The sequence below is a fragment of the Aulostomus chinensis genome, chromosome 10 (assembly GCF_037954235.1).
Source record: "Aulostomus chinensis isolate RoL2024-O1b breed Wild chromosome 10, RoL_Achi_v1.0, whole genome shotgun sequence".
Lineage (NCBI taxonomy): Eukaryota > Metazoa > Chordata > Actinopteri > Syngnathiformes > Aulostomidae > Aulostomus > Aulostomus chinensis.
The window spans coordinates 6,331,203-6,348,443 of NC_141329.1; the positions used below are offsets into that span (position 1 = coordinate 6,331,203).

The 17,241-nt window shown below is 39.8% G+C and overlaps 1 protein-coding gene across 3 annotated transcripts in view; it reads right to left on the minus strand.

Annotated features, from left to right (window-relative positions):
* The window catches only part of LOC147254197 (leucine-rich repeat and fibronectin type III domain-containing protein 1-like protein), a 198,988-nt gene that overhangs the window by 92,221 nt on the left and 89,526 nt on the right, over positions 1-17,241 (minus strand). For 2 of the 3 annotated variants that reach the window (XM_086215782.1, XM_086215780.1), the window contains exon 4: positions 13,970-14,078. The gene's annotated coding sequence lies outside the window, so the exon portion shown is untranslated. Of the gene's footprint in view, positions 1-3,542; positions 3,729-13,969; positions 14,079-17,241 lie in introns of those variants that run through there. The other variant, XM_086215781.1, reaches the window with a different exon arrangement.

Genomic DNA, 17,241 nt, shown 5'->3' on the forward strand with positions numbered 1-17,241 from the left:
GCATCTGGAATGGTAGTCTGTTTACAACTGTCATGAAACACATTGTATATAAGAAATAATAGAACAAAAAGAAAACAATCCCTTCGAATGAAAAAAAAAAGTTTCTAAAAGAGGTCAGCAGCCTCTCCATAGCAAACGCTGCCAACGATGGTGCAGTGTCACGACTGGCTTAACAGCAACAGAGGGATCTTGCTTTTATCCCACAAATTTTCACCCATAAGTGGTAAATTAGCCTGTGTTAACACAGTTTAAAACGGCATGTGGTAAACCTTTGAGGGAAAAAAAGCTTTCAAAGCTGTCCATTTGTGCCATGGGCAGATATGAAACACCATATGAATCCAGACTGAATCACAATGTGAGCTAATTATTGCACAAGGCTGCAGAGTTTTAACCCTTAATATTTCAGCAGTTTAAGTGTATCAGCTGTTCCAGCAAATACAGCCTGGTTATCCATGGAGGGATGGTTTCAGTCAGAAATCTCCAGAAAGTTAACAGCAAGTCACACTCTGGAGATGGCGAGTTTGGACGACAGGATGGAATGCAAAGTAAGGCAGGTCTGTCTGGTTATTATCATGGATAGTTAAAGAGATAAAAAGTTTCCCAGATAGTACTGCTGATGTTAGTCTGGTAAAGCGCCAGGGCTCGGCGCCACCCACGACTAGCGTGATTGGCTCACAGAGATACAAACAAGCCAGCGTGGTTGAGCGATGACGAGCTGAGACGAGTCTTTTCTCCTGTGATGGCAACGGGCAAATATTTCTACACTGCTACACTTTAGGAACACACAGTTACAATTGGAGACTGCACATAGACATTCCCTGCAGGTTGAACCCATCCTATCCTTAAAATACAACACGCAGTGCATCATGCCAGGATGGAGCTGTTATTTTACCTGTTATTTTACCTGCTACCTCTGTCTGTGTTGCATGCGGTTGTGAACCAGCAGGGTTTTCACATTTTTTCTTTTTTTTGAGCAGGACGTTGAGGACACACACGCTGTGGTTCATCAGACATTATCAGCTACACTGCATGTATACATTGACAATTTAATCTATAGAATCATCGGGACACAATAACTCGATTGATTTATTTTAACATGTAACCTTATGAAGAAACAAACACCCACAAAGTTGTAGTAATGCCTAGCATTGCCTCTCTGGCAATTACTTTAATCATTTTTTATTGTCTAATCAGCTTGATCCCATTTTTACTCTCTTCTATGCAGTTTTTTTTTTTTTTGCAAAGTTCATGCCTGATGGGCCACTTAGCTAAGAAAAAAATTAGAACAGCCACATAAAAGAAGGGTTCGGTGCAGCTTCTATTCTGAGCTGAGCACTTTAAGTTGATTATTTTGATTGCTCTCTACTTTGACAGCTTTTCCGCTATTGGCCTTTCTCCAGGCTGTGGCAGAGAATCTACGATGTTGCAGCTCCTCAGCGAAAACCTCTCCTACGTTGCCTGCGAGTGTCAGAGTAACAGTATAAATTCCCTGTTTGGTCTCCTGAGGCCTAAACTTCCCTGTGCTCCGGGAAGAACTTCCAATCATTTTTCCTAAATCTTTTCCATTCCTGCATTCTAATTGGTGGTCTCGTCCACGATCGGATGTCACGCAGTAAGACAACTTTTTAGCTGGGAGAGAGTACAAACAGAGAGAATCTATGCTGCCAAAATGTCTTGGAGCGAGAAATCGAATCGCTCCAGAGGTGCTGTTCTTTAACTAACCCTGACCTTCCTGTGGAGGAGGATGAGAGAGAAGACGCTGTGTCCGTGGGCATCAGTACTATTATAGCCTATCAGGTGTGCTGCTCTCCTTCTTCAATCAATGGGAAAATTGTATGCTACTTCTCCTTGCCAGGGCAGCAGCTGCCTTTGCTGCAACCTCAGAAACGGTGCTGTGTCATCTTTCAGAGAGCACGCTGCTGCTACCGTTTTAAAACTTCTTCTCTCAAATCAAACATATTTGAAAACCTCCTCTACAGTGTTCGTAATTTCAAAAAGTAGTAGAATGGCTAGAGAAGACACAAATCCTTCTTTGTGTGCTCACCTATCCCCTTCACCCTCAACTCTGCTACAATCACAGGGAGCTTCTTTCCTTATACCTACAAATAGAAATATCTCCCGTATCCTCCCCTAGGCGAGCAGAGTGATAAGCCCATGTGAATGGATCTCCAGGAATTACTCATCCTCAAAGAGAGACCCTGCGAAACTCAGATGTATACACTTCTCAGACTGCTAAGATATAGAAGACGAACATATTTGTAAAAAATATTACATTTTACTTTCATCAGACTTTGAGGTACTAAACATCAGAAAGAAAGACCTTGCATGGAATTGTCTTAAGGTGTCTAAATAAAGAAATTCTATTTAAAACAAGAAAAAAAGTTTAAAAAAAAAAACATCTTCTGAGCATATGTCAGAGCAAGCAAATTAGTCTGAGCCACGAGGGAAATGTGACGAACAAGCCTCCAGGGACGAAGAACACTTTTACATAGAACAAACAAAAACAAGAAATATGACTTATAAAAGTTTCATAGCCAGAGTGCAACCCATTTTTGATAATATTTTACTGTCAAATTTGAGGTTAAAACACTAGTATGTTCATTTGTCAGCTAGAAAATAACAATTTGGTTAAAAATGGAGGCAAACAACACAGATCATCTAAAAAAGGGTTGCAGTGTAACTCCAGGTGCAGCTGTATGGTAAAATAATAAAATAATAATTATAAAATATATGTATATATGCATTTTTTTTCCTATTTTAGTCCTTGTGTTAAGAATAGTAATACACCTTTTGGCTGCAGGTAGTTTCATTTTCCTGTCATTCAAATTACTTTCTTTTCATAAACTGAAGCTTTTACTAAAACATTGTAGATTTAAAGTTCCACATGTTTGACACACATCATTGCAGCTAACTTGCATGTGATTACTACATTTATGTCATGTTTGTGACGCTGTTTGTCAGTCTTCTGTTTGTTCATATATGATGCGATGCTGTTTCATTAATAGGTCTGGGTGCAGTCTCGCCATCATCCACATCTCACACCAGCTTTATAACCAGAGCTGGCAGCCCGGCAGATACACACACGGTACTGTGAACAAACACTCACAAAGAGGCACAGGTGCTGGATGACACAGTTGTACATGCACACACACACACACACACACACACACACACACACACACACACACACACACACATGCTTGTACTTAAATCTTTTTGAGGACTTTCATTGACTTAATGCATTCCCTAGCCCCTCACCCTAAACCTAACCATCTCAACTGACTAATTCTAACCTCAACCCTAAAACCAAGTTTTGACCTTCAAACGGCCCTTTGAAGAGGTGAGGACCAGCTAAAAAATGTCTTCACTCTGTTGGTTAAATGCATATTCTATTCCTTAATATGTAGCAAGTACAAGAACACGCACACACAAAACCTCACCTAAAATGTGTAAATGATGCACATTGCTAGGATCTGAGCCACACAGATGTCGGTGCATGGGAAGAAAAACGGGCATTTGCTAATGGCTCTTGTGTTACATACCTCTGTCCCTTGCCTCTCTTCCTATTTACTTCTCTTTCTTGTTTCACACTCTCTCCAGTTCTGTTTCTTTCAAACTATAAATCTCCCACTCCTTTGTGTCATTGTCATCTTGTGTTTCTCTTTGGCTGCATGAGTTCTTTCCCCCGGTCCCTGTCTGTATCTTCTTTCTGTGCAGCCTTCTGTCCTCTCTCCTGTCAGTACAGTAGATAATGAGGTGATTGCAGCTGCTAGCACAGTGCATCAATGCTTGTTGTCAATGTACTCCATTGTAATACTAACCACAGCCTCTGGTTTACTGTAACCCCCCCCACACACACACACACACACACACACAAACAAAGTCTTTGCTGTTGTGTCTCTGTATGGTACAAACTGACTTTGCTTTTTGCTTTGTCTCTGTCTTTGGTCCAACATCAGAATTTTCTTCTCTCCTTTCGTTTATGCACATTATAAACTGTATGCATGTGTGCCATCTTGGCCTTGGCCATCTCTATGATACTCATTGTCTCACTATTATTCTCACTACTTTGCCTATTGTTTTTAATTTTTTTTTTACATTTTATAACATAAAGTTCTTTTGGGTGTTTTTGTTCTCATCATCCGTCTGTATGCCATTTCTAAAAAAAAACAAACCCCCAAAAAACCCAGAAGCTTTGATGTCCACATTTCATGATGTCAGTGGTCTTTTTTGGCTCATTAAATGTGATTCATGCTCATGTTGCTGCTCCATTAAGGATTTTTTTTGTGTGTGTTTCCTACCTGAGATGCCATTTGTGTTTTTGTACTGAACACCTTTCTTTTTCTTTAACCCATATCCAACCTTTATCAGCCACCAGGGTGATGGAGACTTGCAACAGAGGCCATTATGTGGACTTCAAGGGGAAAATACTGTATCGGGTTTTTTTTGTTGTTGTTGTTTTTTTTGGTAAATCTGAGTTGTGTGCAGGTTGTTGAAAAGTCACACATTTTAATTCCTGTATAACCTGCATAACTGTGAGCCAGGAGTGAGACGGTGGCACATTTACACCCACGTTTCTGCTGACATAAGTCAAGACAGTATATTTCTGAGGCAGATATATTGGGTTGGCATGCTTCACAGGTAGAGCGGCCAACTAGCAGCCAAAGAGTCACTGGTAGGATCCTCACACTCCCTGGTGACAGTACCGCAGTGTCCTTGAGCAAGATGCTGAACCCCTAAATGCTCAAATTCATACCAACAGGGTGCATCTAACCAGGAATATCTTCTGGCATTCAGTTCTACACCAAATGAAATATGTGTCCTAACAGGAGCAGATAGAGAAGAAGAGGGCATTTATTTTCAATGTGGAGACATTTTCAGCCCTTATTTGTTTTTATTTGACCCAAACCAAGATCTTTGCCTCTTTTTGGCGACCAACAACCATAACCAGTGTTGTCAAAACTATTGTAAAGTAATATTTTCTTCACAAAGAAAAAACAAAACAAAACAAAAACAGAATATGTAGCTTGCAATTTTCATTGCAGGGGTTTGTGCATGTGCAGCCACTGTTAGGTGGACCAGCTCTTGACTCAATCTCATGACCACAGCATGGAGAGCAGAACTCGTGGGCGCAAGCGTCTGCTATCACGTCTTTAAAGCCATTTAAAGTGAAGTTCACTCTGCACAGCACTGCACCCGCTGGCCACTGTTACACAGATGCACTGATCACTCACATTGCTGAATATCTCATATCAATATTTCAAAAGAATACTTTGAGCTGCAAAAAGTAGCATAGCATGGCTGATACGCCACCAGTTCCACTGCAGCCTCAAGCTTGCATGTCAGCCTCTCATACTTGTTCTTTTTTTTTTGGGGGGGGGGGGGGATTAGTTGAAAAAGTGCAATAAAAAGAGTAAAACTATTGGAACATGGAAACACCCTTCTCTGCAACACAGAAAAACTGCAACCGTCAACAAAGGCTCCAGTAGAGGAGCAACAGAGTTAGTAAAGGGACAGAAGCTCTTGCATCTGTTTGATCAACTGTTTGATCAACCGCTGTTTGATTTGACTCGCATCGTCCTTGATGTGATGGCCTTTACAGAGCTGATGTGGTAAATGTAAATTTTAATTAAACAAAGCTGGAATCGCGGACGGAAGCAGTATGTTTGATTTCAGCTTTCCTTGTGATACCTGAGCTTTTCACATTTGAACTGGCCATTGGAATGTTTCGGGTACTGTAGCCTTGACTTTCACGCCAAAGTCTCTTGTGCGTCACCTCTAACAAGATCTTGAAAAATAGTTCAGTACAGCTTGCATTTTAACTGCCCACTCTGAATTACATTAATGTGATTTTTTTCTTGTTCCTATTATTCTATAAATCTTTGAATTTTTCCCTTCCTCCTTCATCTGCTTTTCCTTACCCCCCTTTCCTCAGCTCCAAAGTAAGGTTTATTAAAGGTTTAGCTGTGACAGATGCGTCTCATTTTGCAGAAAGCAGTTGCAAGCAGATCTCTTTCGGCGCTTGTCATGATTGGGGAGTAATAATATAAGAGAATGAAGAAAAAGGGATGTGAGAAGTAGAACTTGGAAGGTGGAAATTAGCTAAGGGAGAAAGGGGGTAGTAAAGAACGAGGACAACAGACAGAAACAGGAAGTAAGACCCTGATAATCATAGAATTGGGGACGAGGAGGAAGAAAGGGAAACTCAAAAGATAAGGGGATAGAGAGAAGAAAGGATGAGAAAGGAGGGGAGAAAAGAGGGTAGAGATCTGTGTGTGCCACTTGGTAGTCATCACAGAGAAGCTTTCTCCATTCAGGAACTCGGCGTGCAGCTGTCGCTTCAGGGAACTGATCACACACTCAGTCAAAGATACACACAAGTGCACACACTACCCCCTCCCCACACACACACACACACACACACACACACACACACACACACACAAACATGCACTTAGGCTTTCGGCTGTGCTTTGAACTGATCCATGCCACTGGAGAAGCACACACAGAGAGCCGGCTGATAATAATATTATCCTATGGCCTTCATATGGTAATATGGTTTTATTGCTATGGAGAAATATGAATATTATGGCTTTCAGAGACAGCTTAGGGAATTACATGGCTGTCATAGTTCTCTCTCAATACGTTATTTACATTCTTGATTTATCTTGGGGTTAGAAGTCTATTAGGTTGTTATTTACCTTTGCCGTGATGTGATTATTATGATGATGTTCAGCAAATTGAATGGCAGGTTGAGATGCCATCAACTTAAGGTTATATTATTGTGTGGAGTCGCATGACACACATCAAGGCAGAGAGAAGCCTTGGTATAAATAAGAGCAGGTGACCCTGTATGCTCCTACACTGATACCCCATCATGCCCAGTTTTCTTTCTTAATACATGAATATAAATCTATTATCCTTCATCCTTTAATGATCTTGTCAGGGAACGAGCTGCTACCTGATAAAAGCACCACACACACATCTGCAGAACCAGAATCCCCTTCATTCACATGCCTTGTGAGCTTTTTTACTCAGGTATATTGTCTGTTGTAAACCTGATCTCTAGCCATTGATTTGGCCATTATAACCCAGCCAGCAGCTCCAATGAAAAAGCCTCTATCACAGCAATGACACACAAAATTGCTCATTGATGATCAGCCAGTGTTATTTCCACGGGATCCCATGTTGCTTTTTCACCTCCTGGAACAACAACAACAACAACAAAACTGGAAAACTCATCAATCTGGAGCATCAAATGTGCTCAGTGGTGGGCGATGCTAGTGAGCCTGTAGGACATTCAACAAGTGGGATGCTTTCAGCTTCCAGGAATTGCGTCAATTTCCTTGAAATAGGGCACAGTGTATGAGCGTGCTAGGTTAGGTGTGCTCTGGCGTTACTGCGATGGTTTCAGATAGATCGTGCAGAAATTCCTTAATTGAGCAAACCAACTGTTTTTAGCCGTAAGGGTGGCCGGTCTCAGACCCTCTTGCAGGTCAAGAAGCCTGATGTGGCTGTCCTGAGGTTGTGGCCTTAATGCAGTGGAAAGCTTGCACTACCTCTCCAGCAGTGTAATGACACACTTTATATATACATGTGATGTCCAGTTTCCTACAAGAGCAGCAGGGTAAATATCCATAATAACATAACACGAGAGGCAGAGCTTTTCAGGAGTGCAATATGCAGTGTAATTTTTGCTGCTTTTCTAGACTGTAACACCAGTTTAATGTATAAAAGTATCTCTTAATACACCAAAAAAGCATCAAAACCAGATCCGCCTTTCTACAGACAACTTCTTTACATTGAACCTGGGTAAGTTCATGACACCCCCACAGTGGAAATGAAAGAGTCCTGTAAGCACTGGCTGCAAAAGTGAAATTGCGGTGTTTCACAAGCTAAATTACAGGTTTGTGAAGAGAGAGGAAGGTGAGGAGCATTTGGCATTTTGCCTGAACGTGATCTAAATTAGTACTTTGGTATGTTGAATCTCGACACATTTAACACTGTTCAATCCAGACGGCTGACAATTCTCACGGAAAGAGTGAATATTCATCTCAGCATGTGTAAACAAACCTAAGATGCAACCACCTGCTGCAAATGCATCAAGTCTATTGCAGATCTTGTAAATGTGAAAACAAATCTTGTACATGTGGATAAAATGATAATAAAAGTATTATTTTTCCATGCACGTGTACAAGATCCCACATTAATTCGAATTTGTTGAGATGAGTACTTTATAACCCTGAGTTAAACTTATACCTGTTACCGGTCAATGGAGAAATGAAAAAAACATGCACAAAAAAAACAACAACGGTGTACTGGATATGTATTTATGAATAAAAATAACTCAATACAGTGCGACTTTGACCACAAACAGGCCAGGCAAACAAAGAAGGTGCCCGAATTAATTGCAACATGCAAACAAGGGTTAGTGATCTGAGACAGAATAGAGAAATCACATTATTTGATCAGCTTTGGGACCACATGTGGAGGCACTTAGCATATGGCTACATCTAGACCAGCGTTTCTCAAAGTGTGTGGCGCGCCCCCAGGCGTCCCAGGGGGAGCGCGAGTCAACCGACGTCCAGACATTAGTTTCCCCTCACCTTTCGCTTTGTTTATGGTTCTGCCGCGAAAAAAATTCCGACGTCCAAACATTAGTTCCCCCCTCTGTTTGGACGTTGGAATTTTTTTCGCGGCGGAACCAAAGCGCGCTTGAAACCTCTTTCATAGCAACTGTTGTCAGGCCTGTTTTTAAAATGGAGAAATATTTGACTGGGATGAAACACATTTATTTCATGTTTTCTAGTTTTGAAAAACTAAAGGCATGTTTGTAATTTTTAATAGGTCAATAAAGTTAAACATGGCTTATTTTGTCAAAAAAATTGGCAATTTTCTTCCTCCAAAGGGGGGGAATGACAGAAAAAGTTTGAGAACCACTGATCTAGACATGACGTGTTCAGTTTTTATCATCAACCTGCCGTTGTCTCTTCCTTATGTTCTGCTTCCCCTGTACCTGTGAGTCACTGACAGACATGGAACCTGCTCACTGACTCAAACTAAACAAGCGCTCCTCCTGCAAGGGTTGGCCACCTTCAGAGAGGAAAAGTAAAGCACACTTTGAATATCAGTAAGATCCCTTTTTTACACACAAATTTCTGCATCAACTTGAAATTCTTCTCTGCTATTGCATGAATGTGGAGGAACTAGAATGAAGGAAGAAAGTACAATTTTGCTGATTATAAGGTAGATTTTTTAATAAAATTGTATTTATCCATGTCAGTGAGTAAGATGCACAGCCTTTATTACCGACCAAAACATGGCACTGAATTACATTAATGCTTAGTAACATACAATTGCATGTTTGTCCACCTCTATATTATAAAAGTAATGATTCCAATTACCTTAAATTAATATTTAAGTCAGTCAGACATGATGGAAACTCATAAGCTGACAATTAGAGCACAAACTATTAGAGAATAAAAAGAAAATGAAAAGAATGCATTTGGAATTTAAAGGGAAAAACAATGCCAAAAACATACAAATGTACACACACACACACACACACACACACACACACACACACACACACACATATCAATCAGTGTAACCGTATTTGAGTCTTTTCTAGCCTTTTTTGAACTTGGTGCATCTTTATCTCTGGAGATGTAGACTTCAAATATCCGATTCTCTCACATCAATCCCCTTCAATTCTTGAGATAACCAATCTTAGATAAGCTGAAAGCTTCTCTGATACCCCAGTGCATACTTTAAAGATTACCCATCTGAATCAAATAAAGATTCACAAGGGGATAAATTAGTAAAAATAGACTGTCCTGTAATAGATATCACGTTGGAGCAATCTCAAGTAATCTTAGAAACCACTATGCAGATAAAAAAAAAAAAAAATTAGATGTTTAAGTTGGGGTCTCACTGTTAACTCTTGCAAAAAAGTTTGTTTCATATCAAACTTGAAGAGACGTTTCATCTGGAGTTGCATCCAGCAGGGGAAGTTGCTTGTCAGTCTCCTGGAAGGACTCTGCTTACAAGAAAAAAAGACTCAAGTGTAAAATGCGAAGGTGTTTGAACCCAAACGTTCATCCTTATAAATCACTCACAGATGCTGGCTGGAGCTTGACAACAATACGCACACATACACACACTACTGTATTATGAGAATGAGAATTTTTCGGCTCTACAAAGCATGGGATGGAAGGTGGCGGCTTACATTCGACACAGATATTTATTGGCTATTGTGACTTATGGACCCAAATTAGCTGTCGATCAAAAAGTCAGAGTGCAGCCAGATTTTTTTTTTCTCATGAACACTGCTTGCAGACAATTCAAATACCAATCCTAGCTTTTCCAAGTAGCTGCAGATCTGCTGCACACACCAGGAACACAACACAACCTGCAGCTGTTGAACACATCTGTTTCAGACAAAACTCTCAGTCTAATGATAGACTTATCAGCCAGCTAACGTGAATTGATACTTCAGCTGCCCTCATGTGTTTATGGATATAATAAAGGGTACTGGTTGATCTGGAGCTTTGCCAGTGTAAACAAAATGTTATCAATCGCTGGGTCACTCGAGGGATCATAAGGGAGTTGCCTCAGTTCTGGAAACTGAGAACGGTTCATTGCTTGGTTGGTTACATGGAAGAGGCATTGACTGTACCTGCTGTCGTGATCTATCACCATTCATCCACCAGAGTGGCAGCTTTCCAACATGTTTCATGAGTGCCACCTATTTAGAGCACATGTGTACATACATACTTCGCACAGCTGGGTGGGTACCTAATGTGCTGACAGCCTGTGGGAATCTGTTAAGTGAGCTTAATCAGTTAATATTGTATAACACATGACATTTTCGCAAAAAAAAAAAAAAAAGGAGTACGACACAGCCCAACCCTCGAGCTGGAGGACAGTAAAACTGTGATGAAGGCACGCAATTAGAAAAATAAGAGAGTAGAACAAATTGCTCAGGAACCTTTGATTTTAAATAATAATTCAAACCACTTCTAAAGCAGTGTGTCAGCCAGAGTTAATATGCTGTAATAGATTGGTTGAGGAGAGCTTCTCACATAAATACCTCTCCTGGCTACTGTAGTTCAGCTGGCACACAGCTACACACAGCCCGACATACTCACACTGGGACGGAGGGTTTGTACCCCTTCTCCTGAGTTATTTTCTCCTGTGCAGTACAGATTGAGCGTAACGTTGAAACACGAGCCATATGCCACAGAAACAGACTTCTGAAAAATAGCTAAATATAGTAGATCGTTACTGGCTTTCATGTTAAACGATGCAACAGTAATGACCCAGAAGAGTGTTGAGAGAGAGAGAGCTACATTAAAGGGAATCTTTGCTTATTTCCATCCGGCTTTGTCTCATTACACTGTGGGTAGTATGCAGATGAATGATGTTTAACTTCACTCCATGGTGTCTGCTCCCTGCTCATTTTGCATCATCCGCCGGTCTTTTGACAGCTTTTTCATTCTATGGATTGCACTTCCACATTTTTGTATGCCGGTCTCAATACTGTTGGGCTGAGAGAGGGGCAGCTGCTCCTCACCACTACGATATTAAAATGTCTGCTTCATCTGCCAAAAGCCAGCGGGACTAAGTGACATCTGATTATAGAGCAAGCGCAATAATGACAGTGCTTTGTTACTAACACGCTAACATTACATCGGCTGGGGATTGGCTTTGGAGGGCAAGACCCTTTCTCAATTTCCTCTGGTAATGTGGGACCAACTCCAAAAAAATGACTTTTAAAAATTAAAATAAATAAATAAATAAATAAAAGGTCTAACTTCCACTGCAGAGACAGTTATATAAGAACATTTCCAAAGGGAAAATATTTGGGAATAAACCTGACTTATTTCTGGCTAATGACTAGCGGGAGCTTTCTAACAAATTAAAATAGAGGAAAATGTAAAGGATCAATCAGAAAATCAGCATAAGCACTTAGTAAAAGGTCACATAAAGGCCAGCTTTGAATTGGATTTATATGTATATTTTTCATCTGCAGCAATTTTGCTGGCTTTATATGTTTTGAGGGAGAAAAAAACCTATGCGGATGTGTTTTCTGGTTACTACACTGGTTTAAAAAAAAACAACAACTTGTCCAAGGTTAACCACATATGACATCAACTACAGGATGGTGCAGGTTTTGTCTTCCACAAGCTGCCAGTAACCACATACTATAAAAGAGCCTCAAAGGTTAAAATTCTCAGTTCCTGAAAGATACTCAGAGCAGCTGAAATGACGGAGACACAGCAGCAGGTTTATCAAGGGTACCAGTAGAAATTACACACAAACTCATTTATTTGAAAGAAAAAAGGGTTACCCAGCAGCGTAAACAACAATTTTAGAGGCAGTTGTCCACTCTACAGTATTAATGAATACATTTACATTGGATTATTTCACTTTCTGTGGTTCCTCTTCATAGCTCTCTATGTTCTCCCCTCAGTTAATTACTCATATCTGTGTCAGTATCTGTGATATTTTGTTTTTTCTTATTCCTCAGTGTGCTGCATTGTGGTACTGCCAAAATGTTCACAAGCTACAGTGTATTCTGTCCATCTCAGCCATTTTTTTATTTATTAAAGTTTCAAATCTGCCTCACAGAGTCAAATCGCACTTTAAATTACTGACGAAAAATTGGCGATAATTCATCACAGTTTATACCTGGAACTAAACATCAATCTTGACATACAGAAATCTGACAGAAGGATGTGTTGCCTTCAAATGTATCATTTTTAATGTGGCATGACAACAACATCAATTTCAATGACAAATCTGCTCTGGAAACTAAATGATCAGTGAGCTGACGTTAACACATGAATACTGCCTCAGGAAGTGCTGAGGTCTCACTTCTACAGTCACTGCAAACTCCCCCCCACAGAAACTGTTATACATTTTTAAAATGTAATTTTGACTCAGACAACAGTGAGAAAGCATGACAAACGATGATTTGTGAGTACAATAATTTATCCCTTTCAATTTCTATCCATCCATCAATCCTCGATTCTAATGTTTGCCAAGCTGCTCGTGCAGAGTAGAGAATACAGGACCTCAGCAGTTCACAGGTCCACAGATCCAAACAGTTACAGACCCAAACATGTGAATGTGTGCCCAGCATCACGCACCCTCATTAAATATCATTATAAGAAGTTTGGAGATGAAATAATCCGGTTGTTCACACTCACTGTTTTACTTGCACACTTGATAACACTGATGAAACTAAAATATATAAATAAGTAAATACAAATATTTTAAAAATACTCAGGCAGCAGTTAACTAAACCAAAATATGCTCACCAATGTTCTTCCAGGTCTTCCACAACACCAATCCAAAGTCAACCCATATCCTCTCCAGAACTTGATGCTTATCTTGCTAAATAATGTTCATTACCTCAACAAATGTCATACAAGATGCCCATTACATCGGAAATCACAATCTCACTTTCCTGCCAATCTTCAGGATCCAGAATCTACAAGTTGACCCATTTGCACCCCAAAAGTTCATCCCCTTTTCCTTGTAATGTTTCAACCAAACTGAATCATTTTTACGCCATTATTTTTTGAGATATCCTGCTAACAATCACTCGACCTCCCTGGTGCAGATAATAAACATGTACATTTATATTTTGATCAATAGCAGGAGGTTTTTCTTCTGGGGTTTAGTTACCTCTTCATATTCAACACACATTTCAAATTAATTAAAAATAAGAAGAGCCTAATTATATATATTGTGTGTGCGTGTGTGTGTGTGTGTGCGTGTATACAAAGCATAAGCATCTTCAATCTCTGTGATTCTATTAAATTTAATTTTGTACGTTTCAGGTGTAAGCACAAAGAAAGAGTGGACGCCCGCCAATAGAGTCCTCGTCGCTTTAATAAATTCATGCAGGACGAGAGTACAGTTAGTGGACGAAAAGCAGCCTGTAGATGTCAGTTCTTACCTACGTCTATCAGGTGTGCTGTAATTTGAAACTCAACATGAAGATCAAGTGTTGTGACTGGCAGATGGACTGGTTAAGAGAGACGACCTGGAGAGATGGAGCCAGAGATCTGAAGAGGAGAACAGAGAAACCAGACAGGAGGTTAGCGCACTTGCGTTTTAACGGATATGACTGTCAACGATGCCATTCATCCTCGTCTGTTCTGATTCCTTTATTGAAACCATCGCAGTGCTCCCTGGAGAGAGGAATGACAAAACATACAAAAAAGTTGAGGAAATCAGAGTAGCCAGTGCACACAGGCGTCCCTGATCCCATTCCTTAGCTTTCATTAATGTCATCAGAAGCACTTGTACACACTGGCTATTTCATATCAAGATGGCTGCCATGAAAAAAAAAAAACTATGTTTTTTATAAGATGTCAAAGGTAATTTACTGTTTCCATAGTAAATGTACAGCATTCGCCACCATTTTAGACTGAAAAATATAAGAGAAACAGCCAACTGTACAGTAACTTGTCAAATAACTTGATGATGACCACGTTTGGCTCCACACTATCTAAACATAAATCAATTAAAAACACGTGTCCCTCTTAGGCTTCTCTACTCTTAAGTTTGACAGTTAGGTGGTTTGGAGTTCAGAGGTATTGTTTCAAACCTTATCCAATATTTCAAATGTAAAATTAACCAAAATGATATGAACATGTTATCCAGAGATATACTGGTGGAATAATCTATTAAACTTGGGTAATCTAAAGAAGAAGGGGCCCCAGACAGATGTCCCTTACTACAGGATCAAAGTTAGCATGCTGTTAGCTTCATGTGCTAGTTGTCCACACCACACTAGCCAGGGACTGTTATGAAGTACACTCAAAGCATCAGCAAAATGTTGCAGACATTCAGTATTTACTGACAACTTAGCTATGAGTTAAGGAATTATATTTCCTCAGGTGGATCACACCTCCAACGTGTTAAAAAACACTCCCCTTTCAACATATTTTACCCAAAACTGGACCTGTTACGACTATTATTTATTTTATTTTTTTTACAAATTAAACGAGTTCCCAATGGTTTAATACATGCTCATTTGTTTAAAGCATCAAATAACAATGTTAATTTGAATGTTGTTACACTCCAAGAGGTCATCAACACTTTACCACTTCTGTGAAGACGCTCAATACATGGCGAAGGTATAACTAAAGTAAGTAGTTTTAAACTGCTGTGTGAAACATTGAAGTTTCCCCCCATAAAGTGTTATTGCACTGAACAGCAATAGTTTTTAACACACTGAAATAGAACATGCTAATGTTAACCTGGATGTGTTTCAGAAGCAGATGCCTGCAGATGACTGTGGAGAAAATAATGAGAGACATTTGTTGACTATCACAGGTTGCATAACCTTGCATTGTTCTCTTAATTTTGAATGAAATAGGTGTATTACAACTTTCTAAACCAAGCTAACAAGACAATAATGAGGTTGAGAGAAAGCAGATTCCTAGAAGTCAGAACACACTGTTAATAGAAATGACCAATGCCTGGACTCAAAGTGTGTTTGGCTACTAAAACGTGTTCCCTGGTGCAAAAAATTGTGTCATTTTTAACAATTCATCCTATGCGGATTAAAGCACTGTCAACTTGAACCTGATAGTGTACATTTGTGTTTTGTTAAAGAGAGCGCACACACACACACACAGCTGAACCAACAAGCTGCAGGTTATTAGAAAATCATTACCCACATCAGAGGCTCAAAGTCTTGTCACTACGGCACCAAAGGATGAAACGGTAATGGGAGATAACAGTGGGAGAGCTGATCGTTTTGTAGGCACTCAACATGCAATTCTGCAAGGAGGTGAATCCAAAAAGATAACAATAAGCCTTTATAGATTTTTTTATTTATTTTTTTATTGCTAACAGCCAATGGTCAAATTGAAGTCACGCAGTTTAAACTCTTCACACAGTCAGTGGAAATGAGGTAGAAAAATAAATCTTTCACACAAAATGCATCCATCCGTGCATTCTTTTCATATTCCTACTCCAACAACTGTGCGACACACACACACACACACACACACACGTGCACACACAATCACAAAACTGAACCTAATCTTCACCTTAACCTCCAAACTAACCCTTTAAAGGTGCCTCCAAAAATGAGGAAAACGAAAAATGTCCTCACAAAAATGGTTTAAAAGTTAACTATTCCTAATAAATACAGCTGTTAATGTACACACGCAAACTCATACACACACTCAGTTTTGAAGGAAACAAAAAAGAAACACTTAGGCCTCACATTATTGTGAGTCCATTATTTAGAATAATTATTTTACGATGATGCTAATTAGGTTAACACACATATTTTTTTAGCCACAAACCAATTCCAGCTATTATGTAACCGCCCGAGCCACGTTACTATTTGTACACAACAGGCCTTTTTTTTTTTCCCTCAGCTTCTGGTTTGATGCATCATAGTCGGGTAAACAACGGTGCAATTTTTACCATTAATTATGGCCGTGTTCGATTTAGCTTGTCAAAGCCATTCTCGTGAGCCAGCACGCACGCTACGGAGGCTCTGGCCCACCGAAATGGAAAACAATCTCATTAGTATTGTCATTAATTACACCTGTGTTTACCCTGCGATGACATGTCACAACGGCTGCTATGAAAAGTGCCTCCATTCAGTTCTAGCATTAATAATAGACCCCCGGCCTCGTCGTGGAATTGTACTTCAAATCTCAAGCACACGCTCAGAATTTCACTTGGATTAAATATCAATTCTTTGCAGGACACCAACGTACCATCCCACTGCTTTGGTGAAATGTATGATCTTGAAAGTCATTGGGATTCTGCTCAGTTAGCCTCTATATTTAGCATCTGTTCTCTCCACTCAGCTATGTTAGAATGTGGTAAAATGACCTGTGTGTGCGTGTGTGTGTGCGTGTGTGTGAATATCAAAGCCACAAAAGGAGGAGTGTGCGTATGATATAAAGCAGAAAAGGCATCAATACCCTACGTGTTTGGATTTAGCTGACAATTTCCTTGATACTAGCTTTGAACATTGATGTAAAAACAGAGACAAAGAATGTGGAGAAAGTTCAATCCAATGTTTAAATTATTAAAAGAAACACAGCAGAGATGCCTGCAGTCTCCCCCGCACACACATACACACACACACACACACACACACCAGCTTGTGAGTTTGCATGACTGACCTGTTGTACTTTATATTTTTCATGAAGACAGAGGGGACTTTTCTCCTTTAGCCTATATTACATCTCT